Source organism: Physeter macrocephalus, chromosome 12 (assembly GCF_002837175.3).
Source record: "Physeter macrocephalus isolate SW-GA chromosome 12, ASM283717v5, whole genome shotgun sequence".
In the NCBI taxonomy this organism is placed as follows: domain Eukaryota; kingdom Metazoa; phylum Chordata; class Mammalia; order Artiodactyla; family Physeteridae; genus Physeter; species Physeter macrocephalus.
Genome location: NC_041225.1, coordinates 37,230,979 through 37,246,073, shown reverse-complemented (window position 1 = coordinate 37,246,073; position 15,095 = coordinate 37,230,979). Strand labels below are relative to the sequence as shown.

General features: G+C 49.0%; 1 protein-coding gene across 3 annotated transcripts in view; it reads left to right on the top strand.

Annotated features, from left to right (window-relative positions):
* Positions 1-15,095, top strand: part of CYRIA (CYFIP related Rac1 interactor A) — a 105,258-nt gene that overhangs the window by 44,246 nt on the left and 45,917 nt on the right. For all 3 annotated transcript variants that reach the window (XM_024118751.3, XM_055089054.1, XM_024118752.3), the window contains exon 2: positions 4,086-4,239. The gene's annotated coding sequence lies outside the window, so the exon portion shown is untranslated. The remainder of the gene's footprint in view (positions 1-4,085; positions 4,240-15,095) is intronic.

Here is a 15,095-nt window from a genome sequence, read left to right as displayed (position 1 = left end):
AGGACATGGAAGCAACCTAAGTGTCCATCAAAAGATGAATGGATAAAGAAGATGTGGCACATATATACAATGGAATATTACTCAGCCATAAAAAGAAACGAAATTGAGTTATTTGTAGTGAGGTGGATGGACCTAGAGTCTGTCATACAGAGTGAAGTAACTCAGAAAGAGAAAAACAAATACCGTATACTAACACAGATGTATGGAATCTAAAAAAAAAAAGAAGATGGTTCTGAAGAGCCTTGGGGAAGGACAGGAATAAAGTTGCAGATGTAGAGAATGGACTTGAGGACACAGGGAGGGGGAAGGGTAAGCTGGGACGAAGTGAGAGAGTGGCATGGACATATGTACCCTACCAAATATAAAACAGATAGCTAGTGGGAAGCAGCTGCATAGCACTGGAAAATCAGCTCAGTGCGTTGGGTCCACCTAGGGGGGTGGGATAGGGAGGGTGGGAGGGAGACGCAAGAGGGAGGAGATATGGGGATGTATTTATATGTATAGCTGATTCACTTTGTTATGAAGCAGAAACGAACACACCATTGTAAAGCAATTATACTCTAATAAAAATATTCAAAAACAAACAAACAAAAAACCTACCTGTTTGTAATTCTTCTCGTTGGCCAGGGCTCCTGGTGCTGTGGGAGAGGCCGTAATGAGGTTCCCTGACTCGGGATAGGCTGCGCTGCTGGTTAACTTGGAGCTTGAACAAGCAGGCTCCCACCCGGCCTTTAGATTCCGTGTCTGCTCAGCCTGGAGGGCAGGAGGGTGGTCTTCCAGGCCCTCCAGTCCCCTCACTATCTATTTGCATCGCCTTCTCTCAGTTTGCTCCCCGCCCAGTCCTGTCACTTCCAGAACCATGCAAAAGCGGAAGACACACAGCTGTTGTCAGCCCCTCCCGTGAATGGGGGCGTGGGGGTGGGTAAGGGGAGCACAGGAGGTAGCGAAAAGGTCACAGGTCACTGGACTGGAGGTCAGCAGATGGCTGTTCTAGTTTTGGTTCTGTTGTGTGACCTGGGAGAAGTCATTTTATGTCTCTAGATTTCAGCTTCCCCATTTTTAAAATGTGCTAATGACCCCATGCTTTGTCCCTCTCTTAAAATGACCAAAGAAGACAAGATACTGAAAAGTTTTGCTGGCTGCCAGGTGTGCCGAAGTGCCCCCTCCTGACGGCCCCAGGTGGTGTCAGTCTCCTTCACGGAGCAGAGGGGCGCTGGCAGCAGCTCTGGTCATTCATAACCACTGGCGACAGAAGCGGACGTGTGGATGTTGTGTGAGGTTGGGCTTCTGATGGGGACCTTGACGGGGGTTGTAAGTGTCTTTCCCTACTCGATCTCTGTCCTCCCTGAGGGACCTCTGGCCTGTGAGTGACTCAGACAGGAAACCACCAGCCATCTCTTCAAAAAGCTTGGAATCCTCTCAAAGATAGGCTTACTTTTTATTGCTCTGTGTTTATTTGGATGGTCGGGGGAGTAGTTTAGAGAGTCAAGGACAGATCCCTGGAGGGAGCTCCTCCATGGTAGGGTCTCCGTGATTGAATCAGTGAGAAGGGAGGAGGTAGGACCTGGTGAGGGCTGGGTTAGGATCCAAAGTATCTAAATGCTGGTCCGTGGACCAGAGCCAGTTGGTGACATAAAACTCTCCAGAAGCTTGGCCCCTACTCCAGGTTGGTATGGTACTTTTTTCTTTTTAGCTTCTCCAGTTGCACAGCCAGTTTGGGGAACCACTGGAGTGCGTGGAATTGGTATCTGAGGGCTTGCCTGTTAGGGGGCTCTGTGTTCCCTGCCCATCTTCTAGTACCCATCGGGAATCTGTAGAGTATTATTAGTATTGGTATTACAGTGTGATTGGATTATTATTAGGGTTGTCTATTTGTGTGGTTGTTCAACTTACCAGGTGACTGCCAGCCTGCATGATGCACACTGGGAACTGGGGAACTTTTGTCGTGTCTGTAATTAAGTAGAGTGGACAAAATGGTCGGGAAAGATTCTGGAAGTATCTTATTCGAGTCATGGTCTGGGGGAGACTCAGCGTTCTGCTGGCCTGACCCTCTTAGTTTTGCGGTAGAAGAAAGCGGGATTCTTCCTGGCCCACTGGGGGAATCAAATCCTAATCAAATACACTGAAAATGGGTTATAATTTTGAGGGCATTTGAGAAGGCAAGCCATGGGGATGGGATAGCGCCCCTGATGCCTGATCACCTCGAAAGCTTTTCTTGTTTCCAGATCCTTCTATGACTCATCTGGCCTCAACTACAGCCAAGAGGTCAGAGAGGTGGTCTCATCTGGGGATCCTTCTTTAGAAATTCACCTTCTCCAGTGTCTACACTCAGGTGCCCCTGGGAAACAGCACCTGTGGCAGGCACCCTTTTCCTCAGGCTGTGCTCTGCTGGGAATTCACAGGCACACCCCCAAATTCAGAGGAAACAAACTCCTCTCCGCCACTACCACTGTGACCTGGTTTCCCAAAATGCAGGGCTCAGAAATCACTTTCTCGTCAGGCTAAAGTCGCTGTGTTTTCTCTATCATTTCCTTCCCTTCCCCCCAACTTCCTGTTTTCTCTTCCTCTTTCTCCATCCCCACCCCATCTCTCCAGCCCTGTCCCAGAACAGGAACAGAGGCCGAGCGTTGATCATCACGATTTCCTGACGGGCCCTCTGGTTGCTCAGAGCCAGGGCCGGCCTGGCTTCTCTGGGGCACATGAGCCCTGGCTGGCAGCATACAGGAAGCCAGGGCCTTTAGAGCCTCCTGTCTGAATGAGAATCTAACGAGAATAACCCTTCACATCCTTGCAACGTTAACAGCTGCCAAAGAACTTTCTCCTGCCTTCCAGCTAACATACTGGAAAAATAAGACAACTCCTAGTGTTTTGGCCTAATAGCTCTAGTCCAGTTTAGATGGACAAAACATCGATTTGGGAGTTAGAGATGAGTTCATGCCTGGTTCTGCACCGAATTCTCTTTATGACTCTTCAGGGCATCCTAGTTCTCTCTAGCTTACTTCCCTAACCCTTTGGAAAAATGGAGTTCCTGGTACCTTTAGCAGAATTTTTGAGGACAAATTAGGAAAATGTAAGATTCACCTGATGTGCCTGTTAGATATTATTTGCTTAACAAATGTGAGATCCCTTCTTTGGTTTTGGTTTTTCGCCCAGAGGAGTGGCTGTTCAAATGTTCAGTGTTCAGAAAAATCACATAATAAAACAACAAGGTCCTACTGTGTAGCACAGGGAACTATATTCAATATCCTGTAATAAACCCATAATGGAAAAGAATCTGAAAAAGAACATATGTGTGTGTGTGTGTGTATGTATAACTGAATCACTTTGCTGTACACCAGAAAGTAATACAACGTTGTAAATCAACTAGACTTTAATTAAAAAAAAAAAAAGAAAAATCGCATAATAAACGATACTCATGGGAGGAAAATCCATGTCTGTTCCTGTGTTTTCCTGAAACATGGATAGAGAGACAGACAGAAAGAGAGAGACAGAGACAGAGAGAGGCCAGGAGACCTAGAGGCTGGGTGCACATACATCTATCATTAAAAAACCAAGTCCACCCACTGCTGTGCCCACAGGTCCCACTATTCCATAACAGTATTCTTCTAATGAGAAAAAAGGAGAATTCTCCCAACCCCATGCCTGAGGTGGACTGTTTTACTCAGTTAGCTCCCAGGGCTAAAACTACAAAAACAGCAATGTGGAAAAAAGTGCCACCTCTCATTTTAAAATTCCATTAAATAAAAGAAAAGACTTCTATTCCGGGTCAGTGACCACTTGTTTGAGAAGTCAGCCCAATCATGTGGCTGCTTTTTTAAAAAAATTCCAGAGACCAGAGAGTCCGAGACACATTCTAATCTGGAATCTCATCCCGAGCGGCTAAACCCTTGAATGAAGCTCTTTTCTTCTCTGAGCCTCAGTTTCCTCAACTACAGAAGCATTAGACAAGGTTATTGCCTTTCTTCCGGCGCTAGTAATCTGTGATTCTGGGACTCTCTCTGCTCTCCTTAAAAGAATGTATTATGAGGAGAGGAGAGGAGTAGACGGCCTCTCCTAGTAACGTGACTTGCATTCCCTTTCTGCAGGTTATATCACTCACCAAGGACAGAGAAACCACAGGACTCTCGGGGACCACAGCCCTGATTTAGGGAGCCAGACTTGTCTTGGCCAAACAGCTGCTCATCTGGTTCGTTCTGTCAGCCTGGATTGGTGAATCTGAGTCACAAGGGAGATCTCCAGGTAAGAATCAACTGTCTTTGCTTATAGCCAGCAGCACGTTGTGATGACCACCATTGTAGTGCAGAGAATCTGCGATATGCAGGCTTACAGGATACCTGGAAGTACACCAGATTTGTCATCTCTGATTGGAAGCCATGCTTCCTAACACCGCATACCTGTACAAGGAAAAAAAGAAAAAAGGACATAATGAAGAATTGATGTACACTTCAAAGTAGCTGTCATTTTGAAGTGCTTAAATGTCCCCGGGTTCTATAACTGCATTCTGAGTGGGAGCCGTTGCTATCTTGAGTCTTTTTAGTGTTTAGGCAGGAAACAGAGTCGCTTGGAACTACGTGCAGGGGGAGAGCAGATTAGAGCTGTTGCTGGAGGTCGCTTTGTCCCTGCAGAATGCATTTGAGGGCTTCTTTCTGGCCATCCAGATTGAGACCAGCAGGGAGAGAAGTAGCCCACCTGGCATGGAATTTAGGTCCCATGCCGGAAGTCTGGCTGGCATCTCACTTGCTATAACATTTTTAGAGGTAAGTGCAGCTGAATTTAGAGGTAAATTCGGCACTGCGGTGCACCAGCCTCAGATCACCACTCCCCTTTGCCCTCTTCCCTCACCACCAGCACGTCGGTTTTCTCCCTCTTTCACTTTCTCCCAGTTATGGGCACTTTTCTTCTTATCTGGAAGGAGAGGGCCACACCTACTTGAACTTCATCATTGAACTTGGACCTGACACGGGCTGACATCCCTCTCCAATGACTCAAGGTCTGTTGATTTCAGCTCCTTGGACCTTGTTGTATTAGCACGTCTCCTTTAAGCTGGCCCAGGGCACCCACACATCCAAGGTCAAGAGTCATGAAGGAAGTGACAGTACACTGAGATGATCTCACACCTGTTACTCTTTCAGCGGTTGCTGCTGTTACCTTCTACTGTCCTCTCTTAAAGCTCTTCTTTTGCGTTTAGATATCCTGATTTTCCCTCAAAACTAAAACCAGAAGCATTTCATAAAGCTGAGAAGGTAAGACCAGGTGATTTATCAGGTATTTTCCAACTCTGAGTTCCTGGGATTATTTTACCCCAGACTTGGTCCTTATACCAGATTCTCATTCTTGAGGGGGACAGATTTATCTTGTGCTCCCTTCCTTTCTTCCTCTTATGGTTTCTTTCCCCAGAGGGGTCCCTGAGCTGTAGCGTACTTCAGAGGAAGGAGAAGAGCTTTTGAAATCAGACAGACTTGACTTCAAATCTCAGTTCTGCTATTTATTGGTTGAGTGATTTTGCCTAGATCGTTGTAAATTCCTGAGCTTCTGTTTCCCCATCCGTAAGATGGGGACAGTCCTCCCTGTGTGGTAGGCTTGTGGTGAGGCTCGAAGGAGGCGATAATGCATTAGCATAGTTTCTTGCTTATAATAAAACTCAAAAAATGTCAGCTTAATCAGAGGTATTTCAGTACAGCTTTGAGCCCTCATTGGGTTGCATTTGAACCTGTGCCTAAAGTCTAGGGACAGATCTTGTCTACACACACAGTTAAGGAAGGGAAGAGCTGTTAATCTTGATTTCAGAGTTCCTCTTCAATAGCGGCCCGCCCTCACCTCGCCTTGGCCAGATCACCCTCTGTGGTTTGGCCATTTGAAGGTTTGACCTATTGCATCCAACTTCAGGTCTCACCACCCTCCCGGACTGTTGAGTCCATCCTTTGTCCCATCGGATAGTAGCTGAAAACTAACTCACCCCCAGCAGCTTTTTCACTTCAAACCAGCATACTTCCAAGACCCAAAGGAATATCCTCACAGTTGGAGCCAGCTGATTCGGGAGCAGGTGTCCCGGCCCCTCAGCGAGACAGTTAAGTTTCAAGCACGTGTTCGTCCAGGCCCACAGCACTGGCTTTCTTCCTTGACTGTGGACTGTTAGCTCTTGTGGGGCATTCATTTATCCAGCCATCCATGCATTCCACAAATATGTATGGAGCATGTCCTACGCAGCAGGGGTATTCTTGGTGTTAGGGATCTGCACAAAACAAAACAAAACAAAACAAAACAAAACAAAACAAAACACAAACAAAATTCCTGTTCTCTTCAAGCTTGCATTCTAGTGGGATCAGGGGAGTGTCAATAAATAAATAAGCATATATTATACCAGGTAGTATTAAGTGTTTGGAAAAAATTAAAAAAACTTTTTTATGAAAAAAAAAATAATAATGATAATAAAGCCAAGTCAGAGTGAGAGGAAGGTGGGGGAACAGGCACTGCTGTTTTAGGCAGGATACCAGGGAAAGCCCCCCTGATTAGGTGTCATTGGAGCAGGACCCGAGCAAAGTGAGGGAGGGAGGCTCGAAGGAAAAAGGGAACAAAGGCTCTCAGGTGGGGATGTTCTTGGGCTTCCAGGAACTGCAGGTGGCCCATAGGATTGGAACAGAAGGAACGAGGGACAGTGGAAGGAGGTGAGGACAGAGAGGAGTGGCCAGAGGGTGCAGACCTCATGAGCCGCCGTGAAGACTTGGGCGTTTGTGTCTGGTTGGCTTTTCCAGAGAACCCTGTACCCCTCCTCCCTCTTCCCCAGAGAGTCTTAAAGGCTTCATCCCTAAAACATCCTGAAATAGAAATAAAGATGGATGTTCTTGCCCAGTAGAGTATTTGCCATTCATTCCCAAACCCGTGTTGGATACTAGGTACTGACACTCTGGAGGTAAATGAGACTTGGCCGCCCTGTCCTACGAGCCCGTGGCCCGGCACTGGTCCAAGGCTGCTTGGAGAAGATGCATCGATAAATCAGGTCCGAGTGAGCAGTTGTCCTAATTGCGTCATTGTGGTACCAATTTCCTAGAGTAGGAATTTCCCCTGGGATCTCCCACAGGTCACCGGTACCAGTTCTCTTGGAATTCATCCACCTAGACTATTGCCAAGTCTGGCCTTCTGGGTAGAAGGAGGACCAATCCATTCAGCAAACATGCGAGTGCCTATTCTGTGTCAGCGCCAGGACTAGACACTGGGGAAAAGGATGCTGAGATTCAGCTCCTGCCCTCAAGTTGTTTATGGTTTCACTAGGAGGCCTGCTAGTGACTAGACAGCACCCCAGTTATCAGTGTTCTGATCAGAATGGGTGTGAGGGACCAGGAGGTGGGGCACTTGAGGTAGTGAGCTCCCCGTCCTTGGAAGCATGTAAGCAGAGTGAGGGGCAGAGCCGGGGACGCTTCCTGGGGACACGCTGTCTCCACTCCGTCCTAGAGATGAGGGGTGGTCTGCTAGGTGAATATCGGGGAGGGTGAGAAACTTCAGGGAATGTCTCCAGGTAGAGGAGAAGCATACACGAGGGCTGCCTCTTGGAGGGACTGTGGCACTGTCACTCGCTGTGGCTGTGCAGGTGAGGTGAGGTGAGTCTGAGAGAGAGGGACTCACTCAGAGACAGAAGCTGAGAGGATTAACCAGGGACCTTGAATGTCGAGCTGAGAGGGTTGAGTCCATTCTGAGGACAGCTCAGAGCTGGTAACAGAGCTTGAAGCAAAGATGGATGGCCTGATAAAGTTGTAGTCTTACAAAGCAAAGGGCCGAATTTTATTTGACCCCCTGTTCTCTAAAGTGCATATTTTATATCTACTCCTTGTAATATTTTAACAGTTTCCTCAGCTGTAAAATGGGTTCATACAGATCAGCCAAATAGGAGGTTGTGAGGGTAGATACATGGCCTTTCCACCCCCTGGGCCCTGGTAAGTGCTGACAGCACTTCTCATGCATCTTGTTGCACAAATTGCTGGTGAATGGTTAGAACAGGAGCCTTTTTTCTGATGAGAGAAAGTGGCTGGCAACAGTCCATGCTATTCTAGTAGAAATGATGGCATTTAGATCTTGATCTGTTTTTTTCTGGTCAGAAAACAAATACCCATTTCTGAAACCCTCTCTCTGCTGAACACTAAAACAAGAGTGTTCTCTTTAAAAGTGTGCACATTCATTAAACAGATAATACCTGAGCCCTCACCATGCCCCAGACACTGTGCTAGGCCTGGAAGCATCAAGACAAATCAAGCCCAGTCAGCCCCTCGAGGAGCTCATAAGCTCATAACGCAGAGGAAGCAACAGTCATGGGAGCAGGTGGTGGGCAAGAGCCCCGGCATGAACACAGTGATGTGGGTGCAGAGAGGGAGCCTGCCCTCTGCCCAGGCAAGTCAGGGAAGGCTTCCAACAGGGGCCATGTGAGCTGGGCACTAAAGGATGAGTAGGAGTTGGGGTCTGGGAGAGAGCACAGAACAACACTCTCATAAACTCAGTTCTCTGTGAGGGTGGTGAGGAGGAAATAGCCAGAGGCACCGTCAGGCACAGAAAATGCCTCAGCTCTGCTTTTAAAAATCCGATAGTCTCCATCCTCCCATCTCGTTCCCAACGTTGACGGAAAATAATCAAATGGACTAATTTGAGTTCGTCTCTTCTCTGACGCTATGGAGGTGTTAGTGAGCAGAATAGGATAAGGGTTGGGGGGCCAGAAAAGAAGTAGAAAGAGGAGAAGGAGGAATCCATTTCCATCATCCAGAAATGCCAATTGAACAGCATAGCTGTCTGGGGGCAAAATTCAACTTTACAGAGACCTGGGTCTGCTTCTTCGCAGTGAAAACTGCAAGAGATTTTTAAAACTGTATCTGTCCTTCTACCATTCTCTTAGAAAAAATATATATAGGTGTATCTATCTGTCTATCTATCTATCTATCTATGTGTGTGTTATGTATATGCACATTCTCGTGTGTATATGTGCATGATATATATGTAAGTGCGTATATACGTGTTTATGCACATTTATATTATATAGAATTTATTCTAACCTAGCACAGAGCCTGGTGCCCATGACCTCCAGTCACACTTGTTGGTTGGAGATGGATGTGTGGTTTAGAACTGACCTTGCTGACCTGCACACGTCCCCAGATGTGCCAAAGTCTCTAAAGGTCATGGCATTGGACATTCACAAGCACAGCAGGAGCGAGTCTCGGTGTCGGCTGCAGAAGACGAGGCTGCAGCTCAGAATGACGAAGCATCTTGCCCAAGGCCCACAGCTATTAGGTGGTCAGGATTGAAACCCTCTTCTAACTGTCCCTCTTCCACTGTATATGCTATGCATCACCCTATCTATAAATAGGTGAAGCTTCCAGTAAACCAAGGAGGAGATTCTACAACTAAGACCTGCCCTTGGAAGGGTCCCTCAACTAGGGCTTCAAACTGCAGAGCAGGGCGAAGCGGTGGCAACTCACCAGAGTCAGGGATGCACGTGTCCGGAAATCCTCCCTGGATCCCTCCCGTGCTGGCAAACGCTCTACACCTGGGCCTGCAGGGCAGGGAAAAGGGAGGAAAGAAGGAAGGGAGGGAGGGAGCGACGGAACGACTGGCATCAGGGTTAACTTGGGTTCTAGTCCAGGCCTGGTACTGACTCACCTTTGACCTTGGACACACCTTCCTTTCGCCATCATCGCTAGGAGGGAGTTGGGCTTGATTGTCCAACTTCCATTTCTGAACTTGTCCCCAAGGAGAGTCCCTGCATCCTGCCGACTCCCCGCGTAGTGCCGGGGGACCCCGCGTAGGACTCAAATTCACATCATCGCCACCACGAAGCTCTCGAAGGTGAGAAACCGAGGCCCTCACCTCCTCATGGACGGCCGGGCCTCCACCAGCCCTGGAAACAGAACAGCTGAGCCAGTACAGAGTATAAAAGGATGGCTCGGCTGTACCTCATCCTCCCAGCCTTCTGCTGGGAGCCCCCGGAGTAGCTGCTGCCCTTGTTCAATCCCCTCTTCCAGCCCTCCGGCCTCCTTGCAGCTCTGTCTTCCAACCCAGAGAAGGGCTGGAAAAGAGGAGAATCAGCTTGGAGTGCTGGGCTTCGCCCTGATGACAAGCTTCCTTTCTCTCTTGGGGACTTGTAAGCTGCCAGGCCAGAAGTCCCAGGAGGGAGACTGCACCTGACCTGGAAAGCAGGAAGGAAGCCAGGGGTCAGGAGCACGCTGCAAACTGGCAGAGAGAAGAGTCCCGCAGAATCGTTCATGTGATCGCAGGCTTGGCCGTCAGTGCCCCGCAGGACCCCTCACACCCCACGTGTCAGCTCTTTCTGCCCTGACTCTGCTGCTAGCCAAGGAAGTAGGGCAATGGCAGTCTACCAGTTTTCTTCAGTTACCATAACGTGGATATAAGGAGCTGGACATGTGATGACATTTGCAAAGGCCCCCACGTCCCTAGTTTTAAGGGAGGCCGCAAGGCACGGTGTACATCAGAGTGGGCTCTGGGTGAGATTTGCTTTCACTGGGGTTGTCGTGAGATGGCTGTGTCCTGCCGTGGTTAGTCGCACAGACTGCAGCTGGACAGCCCGGGCTGGTACCCTCCTCTGCCACTTCCAGCTGGTGAGCTCGGGCTAACCGGACATCTCATCCAGCTTGTCCTCATCTGCAGAACGAGAGCCCACAGGACCTGCCACACGAGGCTGCTCTGATCAGGGACGTGAGTTCATGCACGTAGGGTGCAGAGTGGTACCTGGCCCACAGTCAGGGCTCAGTGAGTGTTCGCCGATTTTATTTTGATCTAAAGCCTCTAGAATTGAACATTCTATTCCATTTCTGGGCTGTGCTGTGGGTTCAATCGTTTACTGGCTGTTTATTAAGCATCTCTTGGGTGCAGAACTCATCCTAGATGATGGCGTTTCAAAGCCGGAGTCAGCAACGTGATAAACACAGTGAGACATCACTCCTTCTTTGCCATTGGGACAAGTGAAGCCCTGTGGGAGACCAGAGGCTGGAGAGTTCCCTGAGCCAGGCGGCTTCTCAGAGGAGCTGGGGGGCCTGGAGCGAAGGGGGCGGCGAGGAGGAGATGGAGGCCTGAGCCGAGGGCTGGACAGTGGGTTGAGAGAAGGATGGAGGAGTTGACTAAGGATGATTAGGGAGGGGTGCCATTCTGAGTGGGGGACCAGGGGAAGAGCTAAAGAGGGTGGAATTCTCGAGAGTGGTTTTCTGGTGTTGGTGTGGGCGGTAAGCTCTGCCTTAAGCCTTTTTGGTGTGAAGTGCCTGGGGCCACCAGGTGGAGATCCATCCACTTTGCCCAGCTCCGGTGTCAGTCGAGGAAGAGGGCTCAGGATGCGCCAGCAAAGGGCCCCCATCGCACAGGATGGAGCAGGCCCCTCTGTGTGCGGCCTGAGAGCCCTGGCCGGGCCTCCTCCTTGCAGGGCCTGACAAAGACTTCCTTGTTCTCCCCTGACATCAGACCTCGCCCTCAGGATTTCTCTGTTCTTCTGGGGCAAGATCTCACACAGTGATAATAGAGTGAACGGGAAGGGAGGAATCAAATGAAAGCTGTCTCAGGCGTCACCATGCCAATCCGCTCCCCTGGCTGAGGGTAGGAAGAGGGCGCCTGCCGTGCGCGCCCCGCGCATCTTCCAGGTCACACACCCGGCAGGGACAGCCCTGAGCTGCGGGCGTCCTGGTTGGAGCCGAACGGGAGCAGCTTGTATTGGTTCCGAGAGATGCTAGCTGCCTGGTCAGTGACGGACAAAATATTAGTGAGTCACATTACTTAATTGCTGCATACAATGGGTGGATTGTTTTCTGTTTGTGTGTGTGTGTGTGTGTGTGTGTGTGTGTGTGTGTGTGTGTTTTAGCTTAAGTAAGTATTGCATTTAAACACCTGGGTTTTCTATTTTAACAAAGATTTTTAGTGAGTTCTGCCTCGGAAGTGTCATAAAAGCTTACTGTTTAGAGGGATCTGTGAGGTCACCTGCTCTTGAGTCTGTCTGATCCTTTTTTCAGATGAGTGAACGGAACCCGGGAGAATGGGAGACAGGAGGAAAGCTTTTATAGGCACCCAGGATTCAGATCCTGCGTGACAAGTACTCAGCGTAAGACCTGGTCCCTAGTGAGGGCTTCTTCAGTGCTACCTTTGTTTACTTGTTGAGCTTTGATTTGTGTCAGATGGGGTCAGTAAATGAACTCACTCGTAAAACAAAATGAATATGAAACCAGTCCAAGGGGAACCCCTAGTTTCATTTATCTTAAAACAGTCAATCCTAAAACAACCGTTTACTTGTGAGATACCGGAAGAAAAGGGGATTTGACACCGGAACTTCACGTCCTTAGTCTAGTGCAGTGGTCCTCAAGCTCATGGCCAAGGCCATAGGCTAGTAAGTGAAAGGGGAGCCCGTGTCTCCACTGTCTCTTCCGTGTGTTTCCCACACTCCATACTCCACTTCATCAGATGACCTGGGATTACTTTGTTTAGCTGGATTCTCAGTTGGTAGGAACTGCGGAGCAGTCCCAGACCTGGTGCTTGAGTAACAATTTGCTGTCTTCAAGTGGAATTTAGAAATAGCCTAAACAGTACTCGATCTGTCTGTGAGGACCGGGAGCCCTCTAGCAGATGCAGGGCACAGCTTTCAAATTTAGTCATTTGTGGCCACAGACACCAGCCGGGGAATCCTGGCTACAGGGTAAAGTTTAAACCAGGGTAGTGTATGGTTGAGTCATCAAGAGCACGGCCGGGTTTGAACATAAATCTGGAGATCAACTTGGTAAGGTTGTTTGTTTGCTTTAGCTGTGGTCTTGCTGGATCGATCCAAACAGGGAAGTTCCGCTGTGACTCTGCTGCCTGCTCTGTGTATGTTGAGTTTCCTGCAGACGCACCCTCTGCGAAAGCAATGCTGTACTTCTGCACGCCTCTCTGCCTATAAATACACGGTGGGGTTACCGAGCGCCAACGGAGGATCTCCCGCTCTCCTAATTTACACTTCCAGATCCAAAATATAATTTTAAGTGGACATTTCACCAAAATGAGCTGTCGTAATTCATTTTGATGAGCTTGGATAAGATTTCAGCATTTTCTTTCTTTCTTTTACCCTTTACATTTTGCAGCTGGAGTCAGGTTGATTCAGCCACCAGACAGATGTTTCCCTGGGTGGAAAACGTGATTTAAGAAATTAGGGGAAGAGGCAGGGGAAGATGATTACTAAGGCAAATGGCTGAATCTATTAATTTTTCTTTCCCAAATGTCATGGCTCCATTTCCAGCCAAGTGGTCAAGATCCATGCTTTTGAAATGACCTTGAACAGGAATGAAGAGAGTTAGGGTGTTAAGTAAGCACTGGGTACCACAGCTGTGAATTTGAACCCTTTTTACTACTAAGAATATATTCAGGGCATTGAAATGGATCCCCCTGCTTTGTCCTTTTTCCCAACTTCTGCTTTTGTACTAAGTACCTACCCCGACCAGGTCTGGCATTTTTAACGTGAGATGAGCACGCCCCTTAGTGGAGAAAGTACTTAACTGCAAGCTCTTACATTTGCCCAAAGAAAAGCTCTCTGTTTTTACAGAAATATATCGCTTTAGTAACTCTTAAAGCCAAAGCAGGACTTCTCTGGTGGCACAGTGGTTGAGAGTCTGCCTGCCAATGCAGGGGACACGGGTTCGTGCCCTGGTCCGGGAAGATCCCACATGCCTGCGGAGCGGCTGAGCCTGCGCGTCCGGGGCCTGCGCGTCCGGGGCCTGCGCGTCCGGGGCCTGCGCGTCCGGCGCCTGCGCTCCGCAAAAAAGCCAAACTACTTGTCTACGTGGGAGGGTTATTGTGCGAATTAAATGAGATAATTTGTGGCAGCACTTCAAATGGCATCGAGCGCAGGTCAGCAGCTGCTATTATCATGCTTATCTGAGAAGGAGGATTTGGGAAGCAGGGGGTTGAGTGACGTCATTTTTGGAGCCTTCAGGATTTCAGCTTCAGGGCCCTCTGTGCCCGCGCTGTTACGTATCAGGAAAGGTGAGTGAAGAGTAGTGGACAGGACTTACCTGGAACAGGACCCACTGCCCTGAGGCAGAAAGCAGTGACGACCACTTCAGAATACAGGCCTCCTCACCGTGCAGGAATTTGGATTGAAAAGAGCATCCACGCAATGCGATTCCACCTGCACTTGATGAGGAGGCACTGTTCCTTTGCACGCCTGTCCCTGACCTTGGACTTCTCCCAGCTCAGCCTCCGGATGCTCAGAAGTCTCCAGAGGCCACCCTTTGTGAAAATGACTCCTAGTGGCGGGAGGTGTCTTCTTCAGAAGTTAATGTGGGCATCGTTGAGGCCGTATTTTGCTTTTCTGGTGACTCAAGTTTTCTTTCTTCTAATTGTCAAGCATAGGATGAGACCCCTGTGAGTCTGTTTCTTCCTATGCCTGAAGCCGGTTACATCTTTATCAAACGAGATGTGAAAGTGGGGAAACGATTTGCCTTCCCTCTCTCCTTTCTTTCTTCTTTCTTTTCTTCCTTCGTCCCTTTCTTCCTTTCTTTCATTCCTCCTTCTCTCTCACTTTTTCCTCCTCTCCCGCCAGCCCCTCCTCTTTCCTTCCCTCTTGCTCTAAGTTTATGATTGGCACTCTGACAAGAGGTCCTTGGATACAGATTTTGGCAGCCACGCCATCTCTTGTCCACTCACTTTTTCATTTATTCGGAAACATATTCCCTGAACAGCCTACTATGGATTCAAACATAATCCAGTCCCAGTTCCGGTGCTGGGGGTGTTCCATCCTTTAAGAGGAGAGGCAGCCAGGTAAGCCGGGGTGACAGGACCGTGGGGAGGTGCTGGGAGAGGGCTCCCGGGGCCATGGGGAGAGCAACACAGGGCAGCGCGTCCCCCCAGGACTGGCACCGGAAACACGGCAGGCCCCAGGCTGGTGGTGGATGTAAGTTTGCCTGGCAGAGAACCACCTTTATAGTGGGTTTAAAAACCACCTAGATCTACTAGAGCATGGACTTGAGGATATGGGGAGGGGGAAGGGTAAGCTGGGACGAAGTGAGAGAGTGGCATGGACATATAGACACTACCAAACGTAAAATAGATAGCTAGTGGGAAGCAGCCGCATAGCACAGGGAGATCAGCTCTGT